The sequence below is a fragment of the Mastigoproctus giganteus genome, chromosome 13 (genome assembly GCF_048544385.1).
Source record: "Mastigoproctus giganteus isolate SK-2022 chromosome 13, ASM4854438v1, whole genome shotgun sequence".
NCBI classification, from domain to species: domain Eukaryota; kingdom Metazoa; phylum Arthropoda; class Arachnida; order Uropygi; family Thelyphonidae; genus Mastigoproctus; species Mastigoproctus giganteus.
The window spans coordinates 96,987,058-97,009,734 of NC_143587.1; the positions used below are offsets into that span (position 1 = coordinate 96,987,058).

At 39.0% G+C, this 22,677-nt stretch overlaps 1 protein-coding gene across 3 annotated transcripts in view; it reads right to left on the minus strand.

The window, feature by feature from the left end:
- LOC150076273 (CCR4-NOT transcription complex subunit 7-like) overlaps positions 1–21,826 on the minus strand; it is a 153,532-nt gene extending 131,706 nt beyond the window's left edge. Inside the window, exon 1 of one of the 3 annotated variants that reach the window (XM_090387819.1) lies at positions 21,803–21,826. The gene's annotated coding sequence lies outside the window, so the exon portion shown is untranslated. The other 2 variants (XM_090387817.1, XM_090387818.1) reach the window with 2 other exon arrangements.
- Positions 21,827–22,677: the final 851 nt, after the last annotated feature.

Genomic DNA, 22,677 nt, shown 5'->3' on the forward strand with positions numbered 1-22,677 from the left:
TAAAACTTGAGTTCAATAACTTTATGTAATACATTTTTTTTTCAAATTTCAGGCCCCAAAATTAAGGTGTGTCTTATACATGGGGAAATACGGTAAATCACAGTGTGCTGTTGATTCCAAATTGTGCCTCTGCATGATTCATGGTTTCCTCGCTACAAGTAGCTGAAGTGTATCCCAAAAGCCACACACACACACACACACACACACACACACACACACACACACACACACACACACACACACACACACACACCCCATATGGAAAAATAGTGTTACCAACTGTCATTTTTATTTTGCAGGTTTAATTTCAACTGGATAAAAGTAAAACTAACATTGGAAGAAAAGAGTTGCTAAAATATCTACACTGGGGTTCAAAGAAAGTGCATCATCTAGGAATTTCACATTTCTACCCCTTTTTCACGATGGTATGTTACATTAATGACTAGCATCACAAATAGAAATATAAACAAAAGATATTTATTAATAGTTAAGGACAGCTAAGTAATATTTCTCAGGTGCTCTCAAAATATTCCAAAATGAGCATTTGCAACCACCTGTATACAAGTTTTGGTAAACACGACAATTATTGTTGAAATGTTATCAGAAGCCCTCAATTTGCTTCAGTTTATCATTTTAAATGGAAAACAAAATGAAAAGTTTGCCAGCTGCAAACTAATATTTAGTTGAACCGCCTGTGGCCCTCATGACAGCAGCACACCATGGAGGCATTGACAAGATCAATTTCTGAAGATAATCAACTGATAATTCGTGGTTACAAACACGAATTATGGCTTCCCAAAGTGTCTGGTTTCTTTCTGGCAACTGCAGATTCCACACGATGCCAAGTTCTCTATAGGATTCAAGTCCACGCTGTTTCCTGGCCAGCTAAGAGTTGTAATGGACCGTTCTTCCAACCATTTTTTCACTGGTAGCAAATGTAAACATATTATTGTCGAACCTCTAATGCAGAAATGAAGCTAAAGTAACTACAGGAGTGCTTACACTTTTCGCCCGATGACAAGGAGCAGAGTCGTCCTGAAAGATGCAGTTACTTGGCAGGTTGAAATGGTCTCTAATGGTTGGCAGCAATTTGCCTTCCAATATAGCCAGGTATCCATTGGCATTTACGGAACCTTTTATAAACTGCAGGTGACCTACTCTGCAATACAAAATGCACCCCCGTATCATTTGGCTTATAGGGAATTTCATTGCAGACACCATACAGTCTGGATGATATTCTTCACCACATCTATAGCAAATCGTTTGTCTCCCATCAGAGCCATGCAAGTTGAATTTCTTCTCATTCGAGAAAATAACTTACTTCCACTGCTTGGGGGTCCATTTGACATGCTCCTTACACCAAATTAATCAGGCCTTTTTCATTTTTTGTGTGTGAGGAGGGGTTTCTTCCTAGGACGACAGACTACAAGTACATTTTTGAAGAGGCATCTTCTGACTGTTACTGCACTTGCTACCATTCCTGTATGTTCTTCCCATTCTCTTTTCAGCTCAGACGAAGAAGCTTTACGGTTTTTAAGGTATAAGAAGGGGGTGAAATCTGTTCAAAACGGGGTCCTGTTTTGGCGTAGAGACTCGTTTGCATTCGGTTCCTTTTTTCCTATCAGCAGAACCAGTATTCTCGAGTTTGGAAAGAAATCTACTCACTGTCGACTGATTACAAAACACTCCATAAGTAATATGACAGGAAGAATATCCTTCCTCAGGTAAAGCAACAATAGCACTCTTTCTTCATGGCGTCAACTGCACGTAACTTGCCATCCTGACACAAGCAAGTAATGACTACAACTCTTGTTGAGCGTGTTTATATAGCTGAAAGTAGCAGCTGATGCAATATTACATCATCACCTACGCATATCAATCTTATCTGATGCAATCTGTAAGAAATATTGCCATATACTTACGTTATTCCAATGACAATTACAATTTTAAGGGGTGATGCACTTTCTTTGAATACTAGTTTATGCTCAGAAAAGTTAAAGCATCTCACTGATGTGTTGCAGAGATTTTTAACTCAGCTATAGACAGAAAGGGATATCAGACACAAAACTGACTTCAATATTGGCTGACTATGCCAAAAAGACTTGGAGGCATCCAAGAAGGGCATATCACAAAAGGTGATATAGTTGTACACATTGGAACTAATGATATCAAGAGTAGGAGAACGGCAGAATTACTTAACAAGTACAGGTCACTGTTGAAAAAAAGCTGTGAATTACGGTTGAATTTGAAAGTGTCTGCAATTCTGCCCAGACACAATAGGAGGGAGTATATGATGAGAGCCTCGTCCATCAATTCGGCCCTGGAAAGATTGTGCAAGGCTCAAAGGGTAGAATTTTTTTCAGCTTGGACTGAACTTGTTAACAGGAGAGACTGCTTCTACAGGGTTGGGATACACTTAAATAGAAAGGGTGCAAGGATATTTGCTGATGCTATCGAGGCAGTGTTAGGTGGGTCGGAAAACTGCTAACTTGGGAGGAGACAAAGACTAATAGATTAACAGTAGCCACTCGCAGAGGTGAAAGAGATTCTTGCACTGCTTCTATTGGAATGAACAGAAGCCTGAAAAACAAGATGCAGGATATTTCAGAGACTGCTGGGAGTCATTGCGGTACAAGTAAACATATGGGTTGTGTTAGGGTAGCTAAGAATAGAAACAGGTGCATGTATACTTGCGTGTACACCAATGCTAGGAGTTTAGTAAATAAATTTGATGAATTTGAGGTATTGCTCAAAACATCAAAGGCAGATATTGTTGGGATATCAGAGATGCAGTGTCACACAGATATAAGGAATGCAGAACTGGAATTTGGGGAGTACGACGAACGTCAACAGAAAGGATAGACTGGATAGGAAGGGAGGAGGGGTTATGCTATTAGTTAAGAAACACAAAATCCAAGGAAGTGAAGCCAGTCGACATCGCTGGACAGTGCAGTGTCGAGTCAGTTTGGTGTGACATAAGCATTGGGAGATCAAAATTGAGAGTAGGAGTGTGCTATAGGCCTAATGACTCTGATGAGTATAATAAGAAACTGTACAAGGAAATAGAGTGGGCCAGTAAATCAGAGAGTCTTATAATGGGGGATTTTAATTTCCCAGATATTGACTGTAATTTGGGGGCTGGTCACTCACACACTTGTGGATTTATTGGATGATTGTTTACTACATCAGCATGTTCGGGAGGCAACTAGAGGGAGTAATACTCTTGATTTGATTATCAGTAGTGATTCTTCATGCATTAAGAATCTGCAGATAAATGAACCACTAGGTGAAAGTGATCACAGTGTGCTGAAGTGGGATTTACTCAAAGAGGTAACTACCATTAGGGGTAAAGGGAAGGGTTTTTGCTTTCGTAAAGGCAACTACAATGGACTGAGACAGTATTTAAATTCTATTCACTGGGACCAACTGATGATGTTACCAACAGCAAATTCAAAATGGGAAGCATTCAAAGAACTTATTTTGGAAGCTACTAGGCTTTACATACCAACTAAGAAATATTGTTCAAGGTTTAAGCCTAAATGGATGTCAGATGAACTAATGAGACATATGGCAGAGAAGAAAAATGCATGGGATACATACAAATTAACACGTGACACAGAAGCCCATGATAGATACAAGTTGATCTGTAATCAAGTTACAAAGGAGGTTAGGCAGGCAAAGGCAGATTACGAGAAATCTTTGGCAAGGGATGCAAAGAAAACAGCAAAGAGTTCTTTACTTATGTAAACTCTAGAATGAAGAGGATGAATCAGATGGGTCCACTTAATATCGACGGGTGAACTGTTGATGATCCTGCACAGGTAGCTAACAAACTAAATGAATATTTTGCACAAACATTCACATATGAGGAGTTATTCGGGGAGGGGAATGCCAGAGTTGTATTCAACTCTGGCAGTAAGCTAGAGAATCTTGTAATAACTGAGAGTAAAGTGGAGGAGAAATTGTTGAAGATAAAGACAAGAAAGGCACCTGGGGTGAATGGAATCTATCCAGTTATAATAAAGGAGGCAGCAAAGGAATTAAGCAAACCCTTAGCCAAAATTATGGAGAGCTTCCTTGGACTCAGGAGAGGTACCCACAGGCTGGAGATGTGCAAATGTGATGCCAATTCACAAAGGAGGATCAAAGAATGACAAGTAATTATGGACCTGTGAGTTTAACTTCTGTTCCAGGAAAATTAATGAAGGCACTGGTTAAAGAAGCACTGCAGGATCATCTAGACAAGACTTCAGTTATAGCTCGGACACAGCATGGTTTTGTTAAGGGCAGGTCTTGTCTGACCAATTTGATTGGATACTATGATGAAGTCACAAAAGAACTGGATGCAGGGAATAACTTTGATATTATATACTTGGATCTTAGAAAGGCTTTTGATACTGTTGCACATGGAAGACTGCTGCACAAATTGGAGCAGCGTGGCATTGGAGGCAAATTTCTGCAATGGATAAAGGAGTGGTTGAGGGGGAAAAGACAGAGAGAGAGTGGTAATCAATGGGCACTACTCATCGTGGACTAATGTTATCAGTGGAGTCCCTCGGGGTTCAGTGTTGGGTCCATTATTGTTTTCTGTATTTATAAATGATATTGATGATGGTATATCAAGCTTAATGTCCAAGTTTGCAGATGATACAAAGGTTGGCAGGGTTGTCAAGGACACTACTGACACTATGCTGCAACAGGATCTGGAAAGGTTGAGCAGATGGGCTGAGAGGTGGCAAATGAAGTTTAACATTGACAAATGTAAAGTACCACATATGGGAAACAGCAACCCCAGAGCAACGTATCAACTCTGTGGTACTACACTGACAGTGGTAGAGAATGAAAGGGGCCTGGGGGTGGTTATGCAGGCTGATATGAAGTTCTCTGAGCAGTGCAGACGGGCTGTAAGAGTAGCTCATGATGCATTGTCAATGATATACAGGAATTTTTCTAGCAGGGATAAGGCAGTGATTATTCCCTTGTATAAGGCAATGGTCAGGCCACACCTAGAGGTCTGGAGGCCTCATTTCAAGAAGGATGTAGAGCTGCTGGAACGAGTACAGAGAAGCGCAACAAGATTAGTGAATGGAACAAAGGGGTGCTCTTAAGAAGAAAGGCTTAAGGTTTTGCAAATTACAGTGTCTGGAGACTAGGCACCGGCAAGGTGATCTGATAGAGATGTATAAAGCCTTGAATGGTTTGAGCATGCTCAATGCTGATGGGATTTTTCCTCTTGCTCAGAATAATCACCTGAGAGGGCATAAATTCAAATTGAGGAAAGACAGATGTAGGATAGACGTGCGGAAATTTGCCTTTAGCCAGCGGGTGGTTGGTTGGTGGAACAGACTTCCATCCCTTGTCGTAGAAGTTGATAGCCTAAATAAGTTTAAGGCTCAGCTGGACAGGTATTTCGAACGAACAGAGGGGTGAAGTGGAAGTGGTTTTTTTTTTTTTTTTTGGCTGATGCTGCATAAGCTTGCTTTCTTGCATCAAATGCCTCTACTAATGCTAAGAACACCCCACAACAAACAGACAAAGAAATTATTCTAACACAACAGCTATGCTTATACAAACCGTACAAGTCAAAAGAAGTCCAAATGTAAACTGTCATAATAATGTGAAACTAGTCACAGCAGTGTCCACACTGCCTTTTAATGAGTAGCAAATTCCATCTATATAAAGATCTCCTTGGATAAGAACTTCATGGACTTCAGGGCAATTCTGCAAGTGATTTCTGAAGATGAATGTTGCTCAATATTATTCAGTTGTGAGGCATTGTTTTACCTTAATGATTATGTCAAAAAGTCAGTTTAAAATACTGGATCAATGAACAACTAGTGTGGACTAAAGCAAGCATGTTCTACATGATACATGAATAATGGTATGGACATGGAATAGGTAACTAGTGGAACTCTAATTTTTCAATACTACTTTGACATATAAAACCATAATGTATTACTGAAAAGTATGATAATGTTCTTTCAGCAGGATGGCATACTCTGCATCTGATGGTTCTTCGAATTCTGATGGTTCGTAAAAAATGAATTGGAGGATGATAGATGATTGAGTAGTTGCCAAAATCACTGCATTTGGTACTGATCTATTTTATCCTCTGGGAACATTTGAAATATGATCAGATCTTATCTTATTTTGTTTTGTGGTATAATGCACAAAGATCAGTGAAGCCGTGTTACTGAAGGTTTAAGCATCACATATCCTTAAAATAAATAAGTACAGTCTGTCTCCAACATACGTAAGAGATATGTTCCAGGACTTCTTACGTAAGTCAATTTTTACATAACTTGGGAATGACTAATAAAATATTTCTATTATATCCATGATATGCCAAAACTACAAAAACCACATAATATCCTCAGAAGAATGAAGAAAAATAGTTATACACCATAACAATTAAAAACTTTATCTGGAAACAGCAGTGAAGTAGCTGAAGTGGCACATAAGAAAATAAAATATAAAAGGAAGAAAAAATGCATATCGTTGTACTGTAAAAACCGATATGTATTTTGTACGCCATGTAGACATTATAAGGGCTACTATCGTAACCAAAACCAGCATACATATTTAAGAAAACTGGTCTAAACCACACAATGAACTAGTCTATACACTGCAGGTGATAAAATGAACCTGAAGCATTAATAAAACATTAATCACAGGGTGTTGTAGGCTGAGTAGAGGTCAGGAAGGTAGTATGTGATATGAACTCGTCAATCTTCATGTTTTGTATACTTTTTTTTTCTCTCTTCATAAATTTTGTAATAAGCTGATAACCAATCTTGAACTTTACTTTCTATTTTCAAGAAACATTGTGTTTTCATCCACTCAGACCTTCCTGAATTTTACGAAATGCATCTGCCATTTCCTTTAATTTGAACTGCTTCTTGGATTGTTCCAATTCCCCAACAGACAGAAGACCTAGCCCAGTTGCACATTCAACTGGACTAGGTCTTCTGTTGCTAAATCTTCACCTCATTCATTCACGACTCATCTACATCTTCGTCTTCAAGGACCAGCTGCAACTCCCGGGATAAGTTTATAATTTCTTTGGTAGCAGAAGACATCAGATCATCTTTGTTGAAGCCTTCATTGTTAAGCTAAGAATTTTTTAGAAAATTTTTCCAAATGCCACTCATACAAGTTGTTGTCACATCATTTCAGGCTCTTGAAATGTTGTGTATTCCATCATGGATATTAAAGGGCTAGAGTGTAATTCTATGAAGAAATAGCCTATGTGGCACAGTCCACGTGGTGGCTTGAACATTGTGGAGGTTTCTCTAAAGTACTTCGACGTAGTTCACCTGTCTAACACATCGAATATTTCTTCAGAATTTTTAAAGCAGAAAATGAAATGTTAACTCTAGTTACACCGCAAGTTATTATCGAACATAGTTTGTATAGGAACAAAAATAAAAACTTATTGTTCCTTCATTTGACTTCAACTCTTAAAAATTATACAGAATATCTTTACAATTTTACTGAAAAAATTTACATAAGTCCAAAGTTACGTAACTTGGGAACTAACTTTTTAGAAGTAAATTATGAAATATTTTAAAATCAGCTGTAATTTAACATAAGAACATTAATTCAACTGCAAATATTATTTTCAAAGATATGTTTCACCTATGGTGCACAATTTGGGACATACAGAACTATTACTATTTATAGTAGTTCTGACACACACACACACACACACACACACACACACACACACACACACACACACATGCATGCAGGCAATCCTCTAACTTACAGCAGGTTATGCTTTCTATAAAAGGTATTGAATGTTGAAATGGCAAGTCAAAATAGATTTTCACCAGGAACAATGATATAAAGGGAAGAAAATTGCTAAAGGGTACAATATGCAAATTGTTATACACTGTCCCCACCATTAATATCGAGACATCCATATCTACAAATAACCTTTATTTACAAGAAAACTATAGTGCTGAAACCTTTAACCGGTATGACAGCCTCTAGTCTCCATGGAACATTCTCCAGTTTTGTTTTATTTTTTTTTTATAAATGTTCTCCAATATTTCCCACCATTTGGTCTTCAAAGCAGCAACCAGTTCAGCTATTTTTTTGGTCTATCTCTCCCAGGATGTCTAGATAGATCTAACCATTCATGGTTTTGTCCAAAAGAATCAATGGTCCCAAACCAAAGCACAAAAAACAGCTCCAGACTATCATGCTGTCTCTGCCAAACTTCATAGTTGGGACAATACATTCCGGCAGATAGCTTTCCCCTGAGCATCCACCACACCCAGGCACAACTGTTACACTAACTGACCTTGTACCATGACTCATCACTACAGAGCACAACCTGCCATTAGTCTAGTTCCAAGGATGGTGTGAGCCTTACACCAAGCTTAGCAGGGTCTGGATTTTCCAATTAGGCCCACAATTTTCCAAATGTCTCACTAAGGGTGTGTGTGTGTGTGTGTGTGTGTGTGTGTGTGTGTGTGTGTGTGTGTGTGTGTGTGTGTGTGTGTGTTGCAACAATATTGACCTAACCTGTATTCCAAGCAGATGATTCTTCGAATGGTTCTCATGTCGAGTTCCGTCAGCTTTGGAAGTTTTCTGGGTTACAGATAACATTAGAAATGATTGACCTAGGGACCTTCAGGGCCATTAAAATGTCCAAGCTATCCAGGGGAAAACGTGTGTGGTCCACTAGTTATACTTGCACCCTTCTATCTTTAAAGGTCCAGGAATGGTGTGAGCATGTGCTGCGTTTCAAGCGAGACCACTGTGTGTCCGAAGCACATCTTTGGAATGAAGCGTTTAACGTTTCTTCACCTTCTAGTAACACAGAAATTTCCGAAAAACAACTAATAAAAATAATAAATTCACTACCTGACAAGTCCACCACAGGAATTGACGCAATACCTCTTTTTAGTCTAAAAATTTTTTTTTTTTTTTTTTATGAGAACCCCAAACACGAGAGGTATTGTAACCTATAGTACTTAGTACCGTGCTTGGGTTGGAGGTTGAGAAGACGAAAGAAGATATTTGTTGATATTGGACTTGAACTTCTGTAGATTGTAATTTTCAGGAAATACGTATGAAGGAAGGTTGTTCCAGAAAACGGCAGTTGAATGAATAAATAAGGAAGATGAAAAGTTGGTTCTGTGGGTTTGAAGTTGGACAGTAAATGGATGTTGGCTGGTGGCGGCACGTGTTCGGACTGTTTTGAAAGAGAGAGAGCAGGAATTATAGAAGCCAATTCAGAAGAACAGTGCCCATGGAAGTATCTGTAGAAGAGGCATGCAGCAGAAACAGTGCATCTATGAGAAAGCGAGTGGACAGACTCTGTTAGAGATGAATCATTAATTAACCTAACTGCCCTCTTCTGAATGGAATCAAGAAGCCTGAGAGTTTGGGGGCACCACCCCAGATGTGGGAACAATATTCCATGGCAGGGCGGATTTGCGATTTATACAGAGTGAGCAGCTGTTTGGGAGAAAAGTAATGCCGAGAGCGAAAGAGAAAACCAAGTTTTTTAGATGCAGAGGAAGCAATATTTGTAATGTGCTTGTGCCAAGAGAGATTAGAAGTCAGGGTAATCCCCAAAAGAGATATATCATTTTGCCTAGAAATCGGAGTGTCACTAAAGATAAGCATAGGAGCAGAAGAATCCTTTTTGCGAGATATAAGACAACATTGAGTTTTAGAAGGGTTGAAATCAACAAAGTTGTCTTTGCCCCACTGGAGAATTACCTGAAGATCGGCATTTAAGGAATTGGCAGCAGATTTTCGAGAACTTGAAGCTGATTGAGCTGGACAAGGTTTCTCAAAATGGAAAGTTGAATGCAATGTGCTATCATCGGCAAAACTATGGATAGGATTTCCAGTCAATGGAAGAAGGTCAATGATATACAAGAGGAAAAGAGTGGGGGAAAGAACTGAACCTTGGGGGACACCGGCATTAGTGGAGAAGTTAGAAGACAGAGAGCCATCTACCATCACCCTCTGTGAGCGATCAGAGAGAAAACTGGATAACCAATTACTAAAAACAGTTGGCAAACCATAAGATGGAAGCTTGTTTAGAAGACCTTTATGCCAAACACGATCAAAAGCCTTTGAGATGTCAAGAGCAACTACTTGTGTTTCACCGAACCTTTCCACTGAATTAGTCCATAAATGGGTAACATAAGCCAGAATATCACCAGTGGATCGACACTGACGGAATCCATACTGGCGATCGTTGATCAGACGGAAGGTTTCTAGGTAGTTTAAGAGTTGGCGGTTAATTGATTTCTCCATTACTTTAGAAAGAGTAGAAGTAATTGCAATGGGACGATAATTGGATGGGAGGGATTTGTCACCCTTTTTAGGAACTGGCTGGATATGAGCAAATTTCCAAGCAGAAGGAAAAACACCTTTGGAATAAGAAAGTGAAAAAAGGCGGCAAAGAATAGGAGTAAGTTCAGGAGCACAGGTTTTGAGAACAAGTGGAGAAATACCATCAGGACCTGGAGCTTTCTTAGCATCAAGATTCATCAAAATCCTTCTGATATCCTTTTGAGGGAAGACCACAGGAGGCATTGAATGGAGCGTGTTAGGAATGGTGGGAGGTGTTTTACCAAGATCATTAATACATGAGCTCGAAGAAAAATGGGATGCTAGCAGGTCAGCTTTAATCTTGGCTGAAGTGACAACAGAACCATCTGGTTTGGACAGAGGTGGGAGCAGAGATGGGCAAAAGTTGCGGCCAATAGCTTTGCCGCAAGAGACCAGAATGCTCGGCTACCATTAGGGCAAGAAGCAAGTTTTCTACTCTTAGCCTGTTCAAACTCTAGTTTGGACTGATTAATAACTGCTTTACAATTGTTGCGAGCTTTGGTGTAGGCAGAAAATGAAACTGAAGAATTAGAAACAAGCCAATTACGATATGCAACGTTCTTCTCTTGGACAGCCTTAGCACATTTATTGGAAAACCAAGGTTTAGATAAAGGATGAGATTTTAAAGTGGAGTGTGGGATAAAGGATTCCATTCCTGCAAGAATAATTTCACTGACACGATCTGAGCAAAGGTTGACATCAAAAGTTTTGAAACAGTAATCCGACCAAGGAAAAGAAGAAAAGAAGTCTCGCAGGTCATCCCATTTTGCATTCTTGTAATGCCAAATAATACGAGGTTGGGAATAGCCATGAGATAAAGGTTCCATTGGAGAAGAGACAATCACCAAGTTGTGATCTGAAGTGCCTAAAGGACCTCTCACTTCAACCTTGTACTTAAAAGGGTTGTTTGTGAGAAAAAGATCAAGCGTATTGGCTGTATGATTAGGATTGTCCGGTATTCTTGTAGGTAAATGAACAATCTGTGCTAGATCATTATAATTGCAAAAGCCTCAGCATCTCGACCTGCTGGGTCGGTGTGACTAGAAAACGGAAGCCAGCTGGAGTTCTGAACGTTAAAATCAACAAGGAAAATTACCTCACTGTTAGGAAAGTTGGACTGGAGAAAGTCAAGTTGCAAAGAGAGGAAGTCAAAGAGCTCCAAGTGATTAGTGGAGTTGGGAGAACGGTAGAGACAACAGATGAATTTTACACAATGAGGTAGAGAGATTTTAAGCCAGAGAAGATCAAAGAGAGGAGATTCCAAATTGCCAAGTCTCTGACAGGGAATATCAGAACGGACATATGCACAAGTACCACCTTTGAGGCGAAAGGAATCATACAGCAAATAATTTGGACATCTGAGATGAGCAGTAGTTGAATCAACTGATAACTGAGATTCAGTCAGAAAAAGTACATGGGGTTTGGAAGACTGCAAGTGGAAATGGACATCGTTGAGATTAGAATTGAGACCACGTATATTTGTGAAATGAATTAGGAAGTCCTTGGGAGGTTTAGATCTTTTCGCAGGTAAGCTTGCTCTATTATTTTGACAATTCATGGTGTATTCAATAGTAAGAAAAAGTGGGTGGGACATGCTGTATGAAGTAATGAAATTTTTGGATATGGCGTACATGTGGTAAGAATATACCCAGATCCTTGACATAACGTGGCCTCGACAATGCTCCCCGCATACACACTACTCGGACTCCCTCCAGTCACTATCTGGCAGAGTAGAGGTAGCAAGATTATACACTAGCTGATCCGGAAGCTTCCTAGAGAGTTACCAATAGGTTCAGTCCGGTGTACTAACTAGCGGCCGGCCTGCGAATACCGTTTTAGAGCTGTACCCTCGAAATGTAAGGAATATTGGATCTCGCCACGACATTCATCATAACCTCAAAAATCATCAATCATACTGCATGATGGAAGAGATAGGGAAGGGTTGGCCGGAACTTAGCTCTAGAGACTAAACATGGGTTCCACCACTTCAAGCCTCCAATAAGCAAAGTGGTGGTATTTCACCGGTTGATGAGAGTCATCTACCACCTAGTACTGCCTGGTAACAAAAGGGCGGCGTTCCTCCATGTGGTGTGGGCGCCACACCTCGACCCCTGCTTACGTTGGTTCACACCTGGGTGGTCACCCACCATGTACTTGTGCATGAAGGTTATACCCAGGATTACTAACAGTCCCACCATCGTGAAGGTGCAAGCAGAGGATTTGGCTGTCATAGACCGTCCGGACTTCGCCGAAATTGGGTCCACTTTGACTTGAGTGTCATCTGAATATCAGTTCCATCAGCGTTTTAGACTCCCAGGTAGCAAGAACAGCTTGTCTGGCATATCTGAGAGAATGTCTGTGACAACCTCAAGGACCGCTTCTTATTTCATCAGCAAAGAGCTCACTCAACTCTACAACAAAGTATTCAAATTTGCACAGGTGCCTTCAAGCTGGTTATCATACAGAGTCATGGCAGTTCTGAAAAAGCCTCATGCGAAAAGACCGGCTGACTTCAGGCCAATATCAATTGCCTCTCCCTTCCTGAAATGCCTCGAGAAGTGCATCTATAATGATGTAGCACTCGAAATCTTTGCACATAGGCCAGGGCATACCCATTATGCAATGCCTAATAGATCTACTGTAACCTGCTTACAGTCATTATCACAGAAAATACTTCGCGCCTGGAATGACAACGAAGATCTTCACACCATTTTCCTGGACGTGAAATCTGCTTTCGACTCAGTCCAAATAACACTCCTTGCCTTACTTGAGAGATTCTATGGGATATCTGGAAATATGCTAGAGATCCTCAAGAATTTGCTATCTAGGAGAATGCTTCACTTCAAAGGTGATGGCATTACAGTCACTAAAAGCATCGAAGTAGGGATCCCACAAGGCGGTTCTCTCTCAGCCCTGTTATTTGCAGCAATATTCGTTCCATTAATGGATCAAATTCCAGCTTTCCTATCGTATGCTGATGATATTGTTTGCTACTTGCCATGCAAACGGCATGTTGGTGATTCACAAGAAAGACAAACCTCCTCTGAATCTGTAGACAGCTACCTAAATACATTCTGTAAGTATGCTAAATTTTTTGGCCTGTCAGTCAATCCAGAGAAGTCAAACTATCTCTTCTTTACGCCAAGTCGGATGACTTCTACTGATACTGCATCTTCTCTACTTCCGAAATTGGCAGGAAATGCTCTGACTCCCACAGAAATTCCTAAGAGTAATCCTTGATGCCAACCTCACCTATAAAAAACAAATCCAAGCTCAGTATTCCAAAGCCCTGAGAGCGTTCTGGGGAATGAAAACTGATCTGTGCAAAATGCACAATAAGCAATTAATCAAGAAATACCTTGCAACTTCTGTAGTGTACTCTCATATGCCGTGGAAGTTTGGTCGGCAGCACCACCCACCAGCCTCAGGAAACTATGGGGCCTCGAATTCTGGGTGCTGAAGTGGGCCAACTTGGGGTTGCACCAGATCTACACAACATCTAAATCTACTCTCTGCTGCAACCTGCAATATACGCCCATAGTTCACAGAGCCCATGTGCTAAAAATAAAATCATTCTTTCATTTGTGCTCAGCTAACCAGGATCACATCAACATCTGGAACACGGTTGGGTGGCGTTTTCCAGGCAGACATCTCTGTAGTACCCTCTCCTTGTGCTCAAGGCTCCAGTGGTTACAGAATTTCAAGAGACACTTCCCTAATGTGCCTCTGAACACTCTCAACATCGGCCTGTGGACTATAGACAAGGCATATCGCAATGGTATCTTGTCCTATCTTGCTGTTTGTAAAGGACATTTATGTAAGTGCCGATCTTAGTTAGTTAACCGATGTCATTTCATGTTCTGCTCAACTTGTAGTCCTTTTTCGCTGTAATTACTACATTTTGATTATCATCTTTGCTTTGATCTATTAATTATTAATTATTATTTTTTTTTTATAAAACAAAATCACTTGTATAAACAACGAACTGTAAGATTCCTCTGGCTTTAGCATTAGCAGAGGCATATGATGCAAGAAAGCAAGCTTATTGAGCATCAGCCAAAAAAAAAAAAAAAAAACAACCATTACTCCCATTTCACCCCTCCGTTCGTTCGAAATACCTGTCCAGCTGAGCCTTAAATTTGTTTAGGCTATCAACTTCAACAACAAGCGATGGGAGTCTATTCCACAAACCAACTGCCCGCTGGCTAAAGGCAAATTTCCGCACATCTATCCGACATCCGTCCTTCTTCAATTTGAATTTATGCCCTCTCAGGTGATTATTCTGAGCAAGAGGAAGAATCCCATTGGCATTGAGCATGCTCAAGCCATTCAAAGCCTTATACACCTCTATCAGATCACATCGCCGATGCCTAGTCTCCAGGCTCTGTAATTTGAAAAACTTAAGCCTTTCTTCGTAAGAGCAACCCTTTGTTCCATTCATTAATCTTGTTGCCCTTCTCTGTACTCGTTCCAGCAGCTCTACATCCTTCTTGAAATGAGGCCTCCAGACCTGTATACAGTACTCAAGGTGTGGCCTGACCAATGCCTTATACAAGGGAATAATCACATCCCTGTCCCTGCTAGAAAAATTCCTGTATATCATTGACAAGACACCATGAGCTACTCTTGCAGCTCATCTACACTGCTCAGGGAACTTCATATCTGCCTGCACAATTACCCCCAGGTCCTTTTCATTCTCTACCACTGTCAGCGTAGTACCACAGAGTTGATACGTTGATCTGGGGTTACTGTTTCCCATATGTAGTACTTTACATTTGTCAATGTTAAACTTCATTTGCCACCTCTCAGCCCATCTGCTCAACCTTTCCAGATCCTGTTGCAGCAGCATAGTATCAGTAGTGTCCTTAACAACCCTGCCAACCTTGGTATCGTCTGCAAACTTGGACATTAAGCCTGATACACCATCATCAATATCATTTATAAATACAGAAAACAACAATGGACCCAACACTGAACCCTGAGGAACTCCACTAATAACATTAGTCCACATTGAGCAGTGTCCATTGATAACCACTCTCTGTCTTCTGCCACTCAACCATCCCTTTATCCATAGCAGCAATTTGCCTCCAATGCCACACTTCTCAAATTTGTGCAGCAGTCTTCCATGCGCAACAGTATCAAAAGCCTTTCTAAGATCCAAATATATAATATCAAAGTTATTCCCTGCATCCAGTTCTTTTGTGACTACATCACAGTATCCAATCAAATTGGTCAGACAAGACCTGCCCTTAACAAAACCATGCTGTGTCTGAGCTATAACTGAATTCTTGTCCAGATGATCCTGCAGTGATTCTTTAACCAGTGCCTCCATTAATTTTCCAGGAACAGAAGTTAAAGTAACAGGTCTATAATTACTTGTGTGAGCCTTTGATCCTCCTTTGTGAATTGGGGTTACATTTGCACATCTCCAGTCCATGGGTACCTCCCCTGAGTCCAAAGAAGCTCTCATAATTATGGCTAGGGGTTTGCTTACTTCCTTTGCTGCCTCCTTTAATATAACTGGATAGATCCCATCCACCCCGGGTGCCTTTTTTATGTTTATCCTCAACAATTTCTCCTCCACTTTCCTCTCAGTTATTAGAAAATAATCTAGCTCACTGCCAATGTTTACTTCACCTACGACATTCCCCTTCCTGAATAACTCCTCATGTGTGAATGTAGATGCAAAATACTCGTTTAGATTGTTAGCCACCTGAGCTGGATCCTCAACTGTTGAACCATCAACATCCAGTGGACCAATCTGATTCATCCCTTTCCTTCTTGAGTTTAAATAGGTAAAGAACTCTTTTCTGTTTTTCTTTGCATCCTTTGCCAAGGATTTCTCATAATCTGCCTTTGCCTGCCTAATCTCCTTTGTGACTTGGTTACAGACCAACTTATATTATTAGGCTTCCATGTCACCCATTAATTTGTATGTATCCCATGCATTTTTCTTCTCTGCCATATGTCTCATTAGTTCATCTAACAACCATTTAGGCCTGAACCTTGAACAATATTTCTTGGTTGGTATGTAAAGCCTGGTAGCTTCCAAGATTAGTTCCTTGAATGCTTCCCATTTTGAATTTGCTGTTGGTCCCACTGTATAGAATTTAAATACTGTCTCAGACCATCATAGTCGCCTTTACGAAAGCAAAAACCCTTCCCTTTACCTCTGATGGTAGTTACCTCCTTGAGTAAATCCCACTTCAGCACACTGTGATCACTGCCACCCAGTGGTTCCTTTATCTGCAGATTCCTAATGCATGAAGAATCACTACTGATAATCAGATCAAGAGTATTACTCCCTCTAGTTGCCTCCCTTTCTGTGTAAGGAATCACTATTGTATAAAATTTATGTTAATAAAGAATCTTATTATTATTATGTACAGACTGACTGCTTAAGTGGCACCCTATTATCATTCCATGCTGGAAGTCTTAAACTCCATGATCACAGCATCTTGCATTCACAATCATACTACTGTCTCCTTGAAGGCCTATGAGCATGTTTATAGAGTTCTGACATGCAGTGCTTGGGTGTGTATAGGAGTATACGCTACATGTACCACGCTCGGTATATGCTTTATACTGTGATGTAGGCAAGTGCTGCTAGTGACTAGTGACACCCATACTGATAAATGCAGTATGGGTGGCATTTAGAAAAAAAGAACAAAAAATTGACTAAAATCTGCACATAAACTTTCGATACTACTTCTCAACATAGATTAAACTCACAGTGATGCATTTATTTCAGCACTGCAAGAGTGGAAATACCCTCTTCATAATTTATTCTAGATGTTCAACAACACATGCATAATGGAGTGCACCTCCTCATCAGCTTAGAATTTCTATCCAACATGACGATTTTTAACCACAGTATAAAAGTAGCAATCACTGGGAGCAAAGTCTGGAATAAGCAGGAAGAATTGCAAAACTTGCTATCCAAAGGAGGATATTTACTCAAAGGTGGATGAAGGTACAGTGTGTGCCAATTTTGGCACCTATTATACATAACAAATATATATACACATTCAGAAAATACATAAGGCACAGCTTTATGTATTCAACAAAAAAAAAAAAAAAAATTAGAAAATTACTCACAGGACTAGATCTTCCAATCACAGCAAACCAGTGGGCAGAGCTACATTTGTTGTTGCAAAGGGCCATGGAATTGCCTCTCATATTCTAAAGATTAACCAAGATGGAATGTTGTTTTTTTTTTCCTGGATGATGCTGTATAAGCTGAAAGATGCAATGAATGGATGGGTGAAATTTGTTTTTTTTTTTTTTTTTTTTTTGGATGATAATGAATAAGCTTGCTTTCTTGCATCATATGCCTCTACTAATGCTTGCTTCATTTGCCATTACTAATAACCAATACTAGATTCTACTCATGTCCTAATTTATCTACGTTGATTTTTAACCTACAGTTTTTATGAATGGTGACCAAACATTCTAGTACATCAATTAGCAAATAAGCCGACGAGGCTAGCCGGGTAGGTAAAGTACCTGCCTGGTAACCCAAAGGTCGCCGGGTCGATTCCCGCCTCGGGCTGGATATCAATGATAGTGCCAAACTAACTGGTTGGTTGGATATCCCGGCCACGATACAAGAATGAAGCAAGAAAAAACTGGTTCCTTCGTGTATTGATCACATCACACGAAATAAATAAATTAGCAAATACATATTCCCGATGGCTTTGTTTTGTGTTGTAGACAGTCCATATTTTAATCAGTAGAATTTTCCTCTAATGCAGAAACATAACGGGGACAAAAAATAAAATAAAAAAAAATTTCCAAAGCATGAATACCATAGTAACAAAACTATCATTTTTCATATCAAAACTATCATAACAAAATTATCATCAAAGAAAAACAACAAAGAGTTCTTTACCTATGTAAACCCTAGAGGGAAAGGGATGAATTATATTGGTCCAGTGCATAATGATGGTTCAACTACTGATGATCCTGCTCAGGTGGCTAATAAACTAAATGAGTATTTTGCATCTACATTCACCCGTGAGGAGTTATTCAGGGAGGGGAATGCCAGGGGTGAGTTAAACTCTGCCAGTGAGCTAGATGATTTTGTAATAACTGAGAGGAAAGTGGAGGAGAAATTGTTGAGGATAAACATAAAAAAGGCACCTGGGGTGGATGGGATCTATCCACTTATATTAAAGGAGGCAGCAAAGGAAGTAAGCAAACAATTAGCCATAATTACAAGAGCTTCTTTAGAATCTCTCATAATTATGGCATAACTTGTGTCAAAGGCTGACACAAGTAATTACAGACCTGTGAGTTTAACTTCTGTTCCAGGGAAAATAATGGAGTCACTGGTTAAAGAAGCATTGCAGGATCATCTAGACAAGACTTCAGTTATAGTTCGGACACAGCATGGTTCTGTTAAGGGAAAGTCTTGCCTGACCAATTTGATTGAATACCATGATGAAGTCACAAAAGAACTGGATACAGGAAATAACTTTGATATTATATATTTGGATCTTAGAAAGGCTTTTGATACTGTTGCACATGGAAGGCTGCTGCACAAATTGGAGCAGTGTGGCATTGGAGGCAAATTGCTGCTATGGATAAAGGGATGGTTGAGGGAGAGAAGGCAAAGAATGGAAAATCAATGGACACTGCTCATCGTGGACTAATGTTATTAGTGGAGTCCAACACAGTTCAGCATTGGGTCCATTGTTGTTTTCTGTATTTATAAATGATATTGATGATGGTATATCAAGCTTAATGTCCAAGTTTGCAGACAATACAAAGGTTGGCATTGTTGTTAAGGACACTACTTACAGTATGCTGCTGCATACTGTAAGTAGTGTCCTTACACCGCACAATCTTTCCAGGATCTGGAAAGATTGTGCAGATGGGCTGAGAGGTGGCAAATGAAGTTTAACATTGACAAATGTAAAGTACTACATATGGGAAGCAGTAACCCCAGAGTGACATATCAACTCTGTGGTACTACACTGACATCACTGTCTTAACACCTACTTGTACCTGCGCAATAAGCTCATCCGCGCTTTATTCCTCTACCCTATCAATTTTAATCTTTTGATCGTTGATCATATCCTCAGTATGATAAATCAAACGTTGAGGGTAACCCCTGCCCCGAAGAGGCAGATATTGACTAAATACTACACTGACAGTGGTAGAGAACGAAAAGGATCTGAGGGTAATTGTGCAGGCAGAGATGAAGTTTTCTGAGTGGAGAAGATGGTCTGCAAGAGTAGCTCAGTGTCTTGTCAACGATATACAGGAATTTTTCTAGCAGGAATAAGGAGGTGATTATCCCCATGTATAAGGCAATGGTCAGGCCACACCTTCAGTATTGTATACAGGTCTGGAGGCCTCATTTTAAGAAGGATGTAGAGCTGTTGGAACGAGTACAGAGAAGGGAAACAAGATTAGTGAATGGAACAAAGGGTTGCTCTTACAAAGAAAGGCTTAAATTTTGCAAATTACAGTGTCTGGAGACTAGGCACCTGTGAGGTGATCTGATTGAGATGTATAAAGCCTTGAATGGTTTGAGCATGCTCAATGCTGATGGGATTCTTCCTCTTGCTCAGAATATTCACCTGAGAGGGCATAAATTCAAATTGAGGAAAGACAGATGACAGAAGTTTGCCTTTAGCCAGCAGGTAGTTGGTTGGAGGAACAGAATTCCATCCTTTGTTGTGGAAGTTGATAGCCTAAATAAATTTAAGGCTGAGCTGGACAGGTATTTGGAACAACTGGAGGGATGAAATGGGAGTGGGGTGTTTTTTTTTTTTTGGCTGATGCTGCATAAGCTTGCTTGCTTTCTTGCACCATATGCCTCTATTAATGCTAGCTCAAGAAAAATTCATACTGCTACAAAAAAAAATTACCATAAAAAAAACAAACACTCTTAAACAGTACAACATACAGTTTCTAATCTTTAGTCTTTAGCATATGGTAATGCTGCAATGATTTATTTAATCATTAATTACTTGTTTGAGATTAGCAGCATTTGACCTGTCTACCTTCCTAGAGTGATTTTGGAAGTGACAGATTGTTTAGGCAGTTACTTATTTTGTGAAATTTTCTGACAGCTGAAGCACCAGCATTATTGAAATTATGCGTTTGCAGTTTTGTGTGAAGAAGTGTGGTTGGGCTTAAGGTCTTTTAAATTTGAAAATCGGAGATTATAATGCCATAATGTTTTATTTTTTCCAAAAGTTTTAAAGTTTAAAACTTCAAGTTTTGTTTTGTTGAAAATAAGTATAAAAAAGTTAAATTTTTTCATTACAGTGAATATATTTGGTGGCCCTCATGAATTCATTATAATGACATTTCACTGTATTGCAATAGTTCAGGCTAAAAGAGAATAAAGAGACTCATGAAATAAAAGAGATTAAGAAAATTTTAAATTTGGTACACAACTCAAAATAAATCTGTATTGGCTGTTCATAAAATTTAAAGTCAATAATCTTAATTCCTCAGCATTAAAAATATGATCACTTAACAATCCTTACATGATTGGTTCTAATGCAGTAGTTATTAAACAGATCACTTCCAAGATTTCATGTTGTAATTCAAAAATAGCCACACTTAGTTCACCTTACTAATCACTTAAAATCTTGAAGATTAAAATACTGATATCGCATTTTCGATAAACATTCCAAGAAATTTGGATCTGTATTCAATGTAGTGAAATAAACTATCTTCTTCAAAAAAAAAAAGGGGGGAGGGGGGAATGGGGTTGCAACCCTGGCTTCAGTTCACCAGTACTATGGAAAGTTCTTTTTAAATGTTATATAAAATTAGTCCAAATGTGAGAAGCACATAACAGGCGTTCTATTAATTAAAGGTTCCTGGGAAATACATGGCTTCGAGCATCTGAAACAAATCAATCTCAGTAACGATTCAGAAAATATTCTTCGAATGTGTATTAGCAAAAGCTTCATCAAAGGGTATTAAAATACACTTACGAAAAGAAAATTTCGAAACTGATATACACACATAGCTTAACTTATTAAACACCACGCACATAAGTTTGGTATCAAAGAATGGGAAAAATTAATCAAAAGAAAAACAGCGAGTAACAAACAAGAAAACGCTAAGTAATTTCGGTGACGAATTTAAATTTCCCATATTCTCTACAACGTGGCTTAATCTATAACATTAACACTGAAACCCGCAAAAACACGTTTGTTATATTTTCACTTGTACTTTTGAAACATTACTAAGCCTACTATTTCTGAAATGTAAAAAGAAAAAAAAAGTCGCCAAAGAATAAATGCAATATTTATTCAAAATATATTAAATATACCTTATTATTTCTGGTTAAACAGCACATTTTAAACATATTCACGCCTAACTAATTTACAACATCAACTTATTACTAAGGCAATACCAAAAACACAATTCACAAACCAACAACAAATACAAGTACACTACTACACAATACAATCACGACAGCTGGATGAGGAGCTTTGTACGAAAATACGTCACAAGACCACAAAAAAAAGAGGTCATTCTGTTACAAACTCCAGTTGAAAGACTAAAAATATTTCGAATTGTCATCAAAATGATTTTATTCTTTAACAGAATTTAATCAGAAATGGGGAAAAGCGGTAATTAATATTTTCTAAAAAATAACTTTATTTTTTCCAGTATGATTGGCACAACCAGCCTTATGTTTTTACGAAGTAGCATCATACGAAAACAAGCTTACTCCACAAGCCTACTGTGCATCGACATAAGCTTGGGCGGATCCAGGGGAGTAGAGAAGGAATGCTGTAGTTTGGTTTCAGTTAATAATTTGGGTATTTATTCAAATTACTAAACTAAACCAAGGATTGTTAGTAATTTGGGTAATTACCCAAATTACTTCCCGCCGTGGAAATAAAATTTCCGGTTATACTTCGGATGACCACAAAAGGTCACAGGAGAATCCGGCTGTCTTCTATCATGCTTTTCCAGGTGTATATTTAGTCCTTATTTACCTGACATCTGCAAAATATATTTTTAGTTAATTTCAAAAATTTTGGGGAGAGAAGGGGATAGGAAAAATGCCTGCTCTGTAAACAGTTTGAATAAAAATTAAATTATGTTTCGCATGTACCAGCATTACTCAAACAAGAAGAGTCACATTAATATCAAATTTTCAGCACATGTTCTATTGGTTCCTGGAAAGATATTAGACCCATTTCCAATTCCATAGTTCTTACACCAATTACTTCCCCACAAATACATAAATTACGTACACATTATAAATATGGAACAATATATCAGATACATTTCAGTTCTCAGTAATTATTTATGAAATTTTTCTTCTGGACC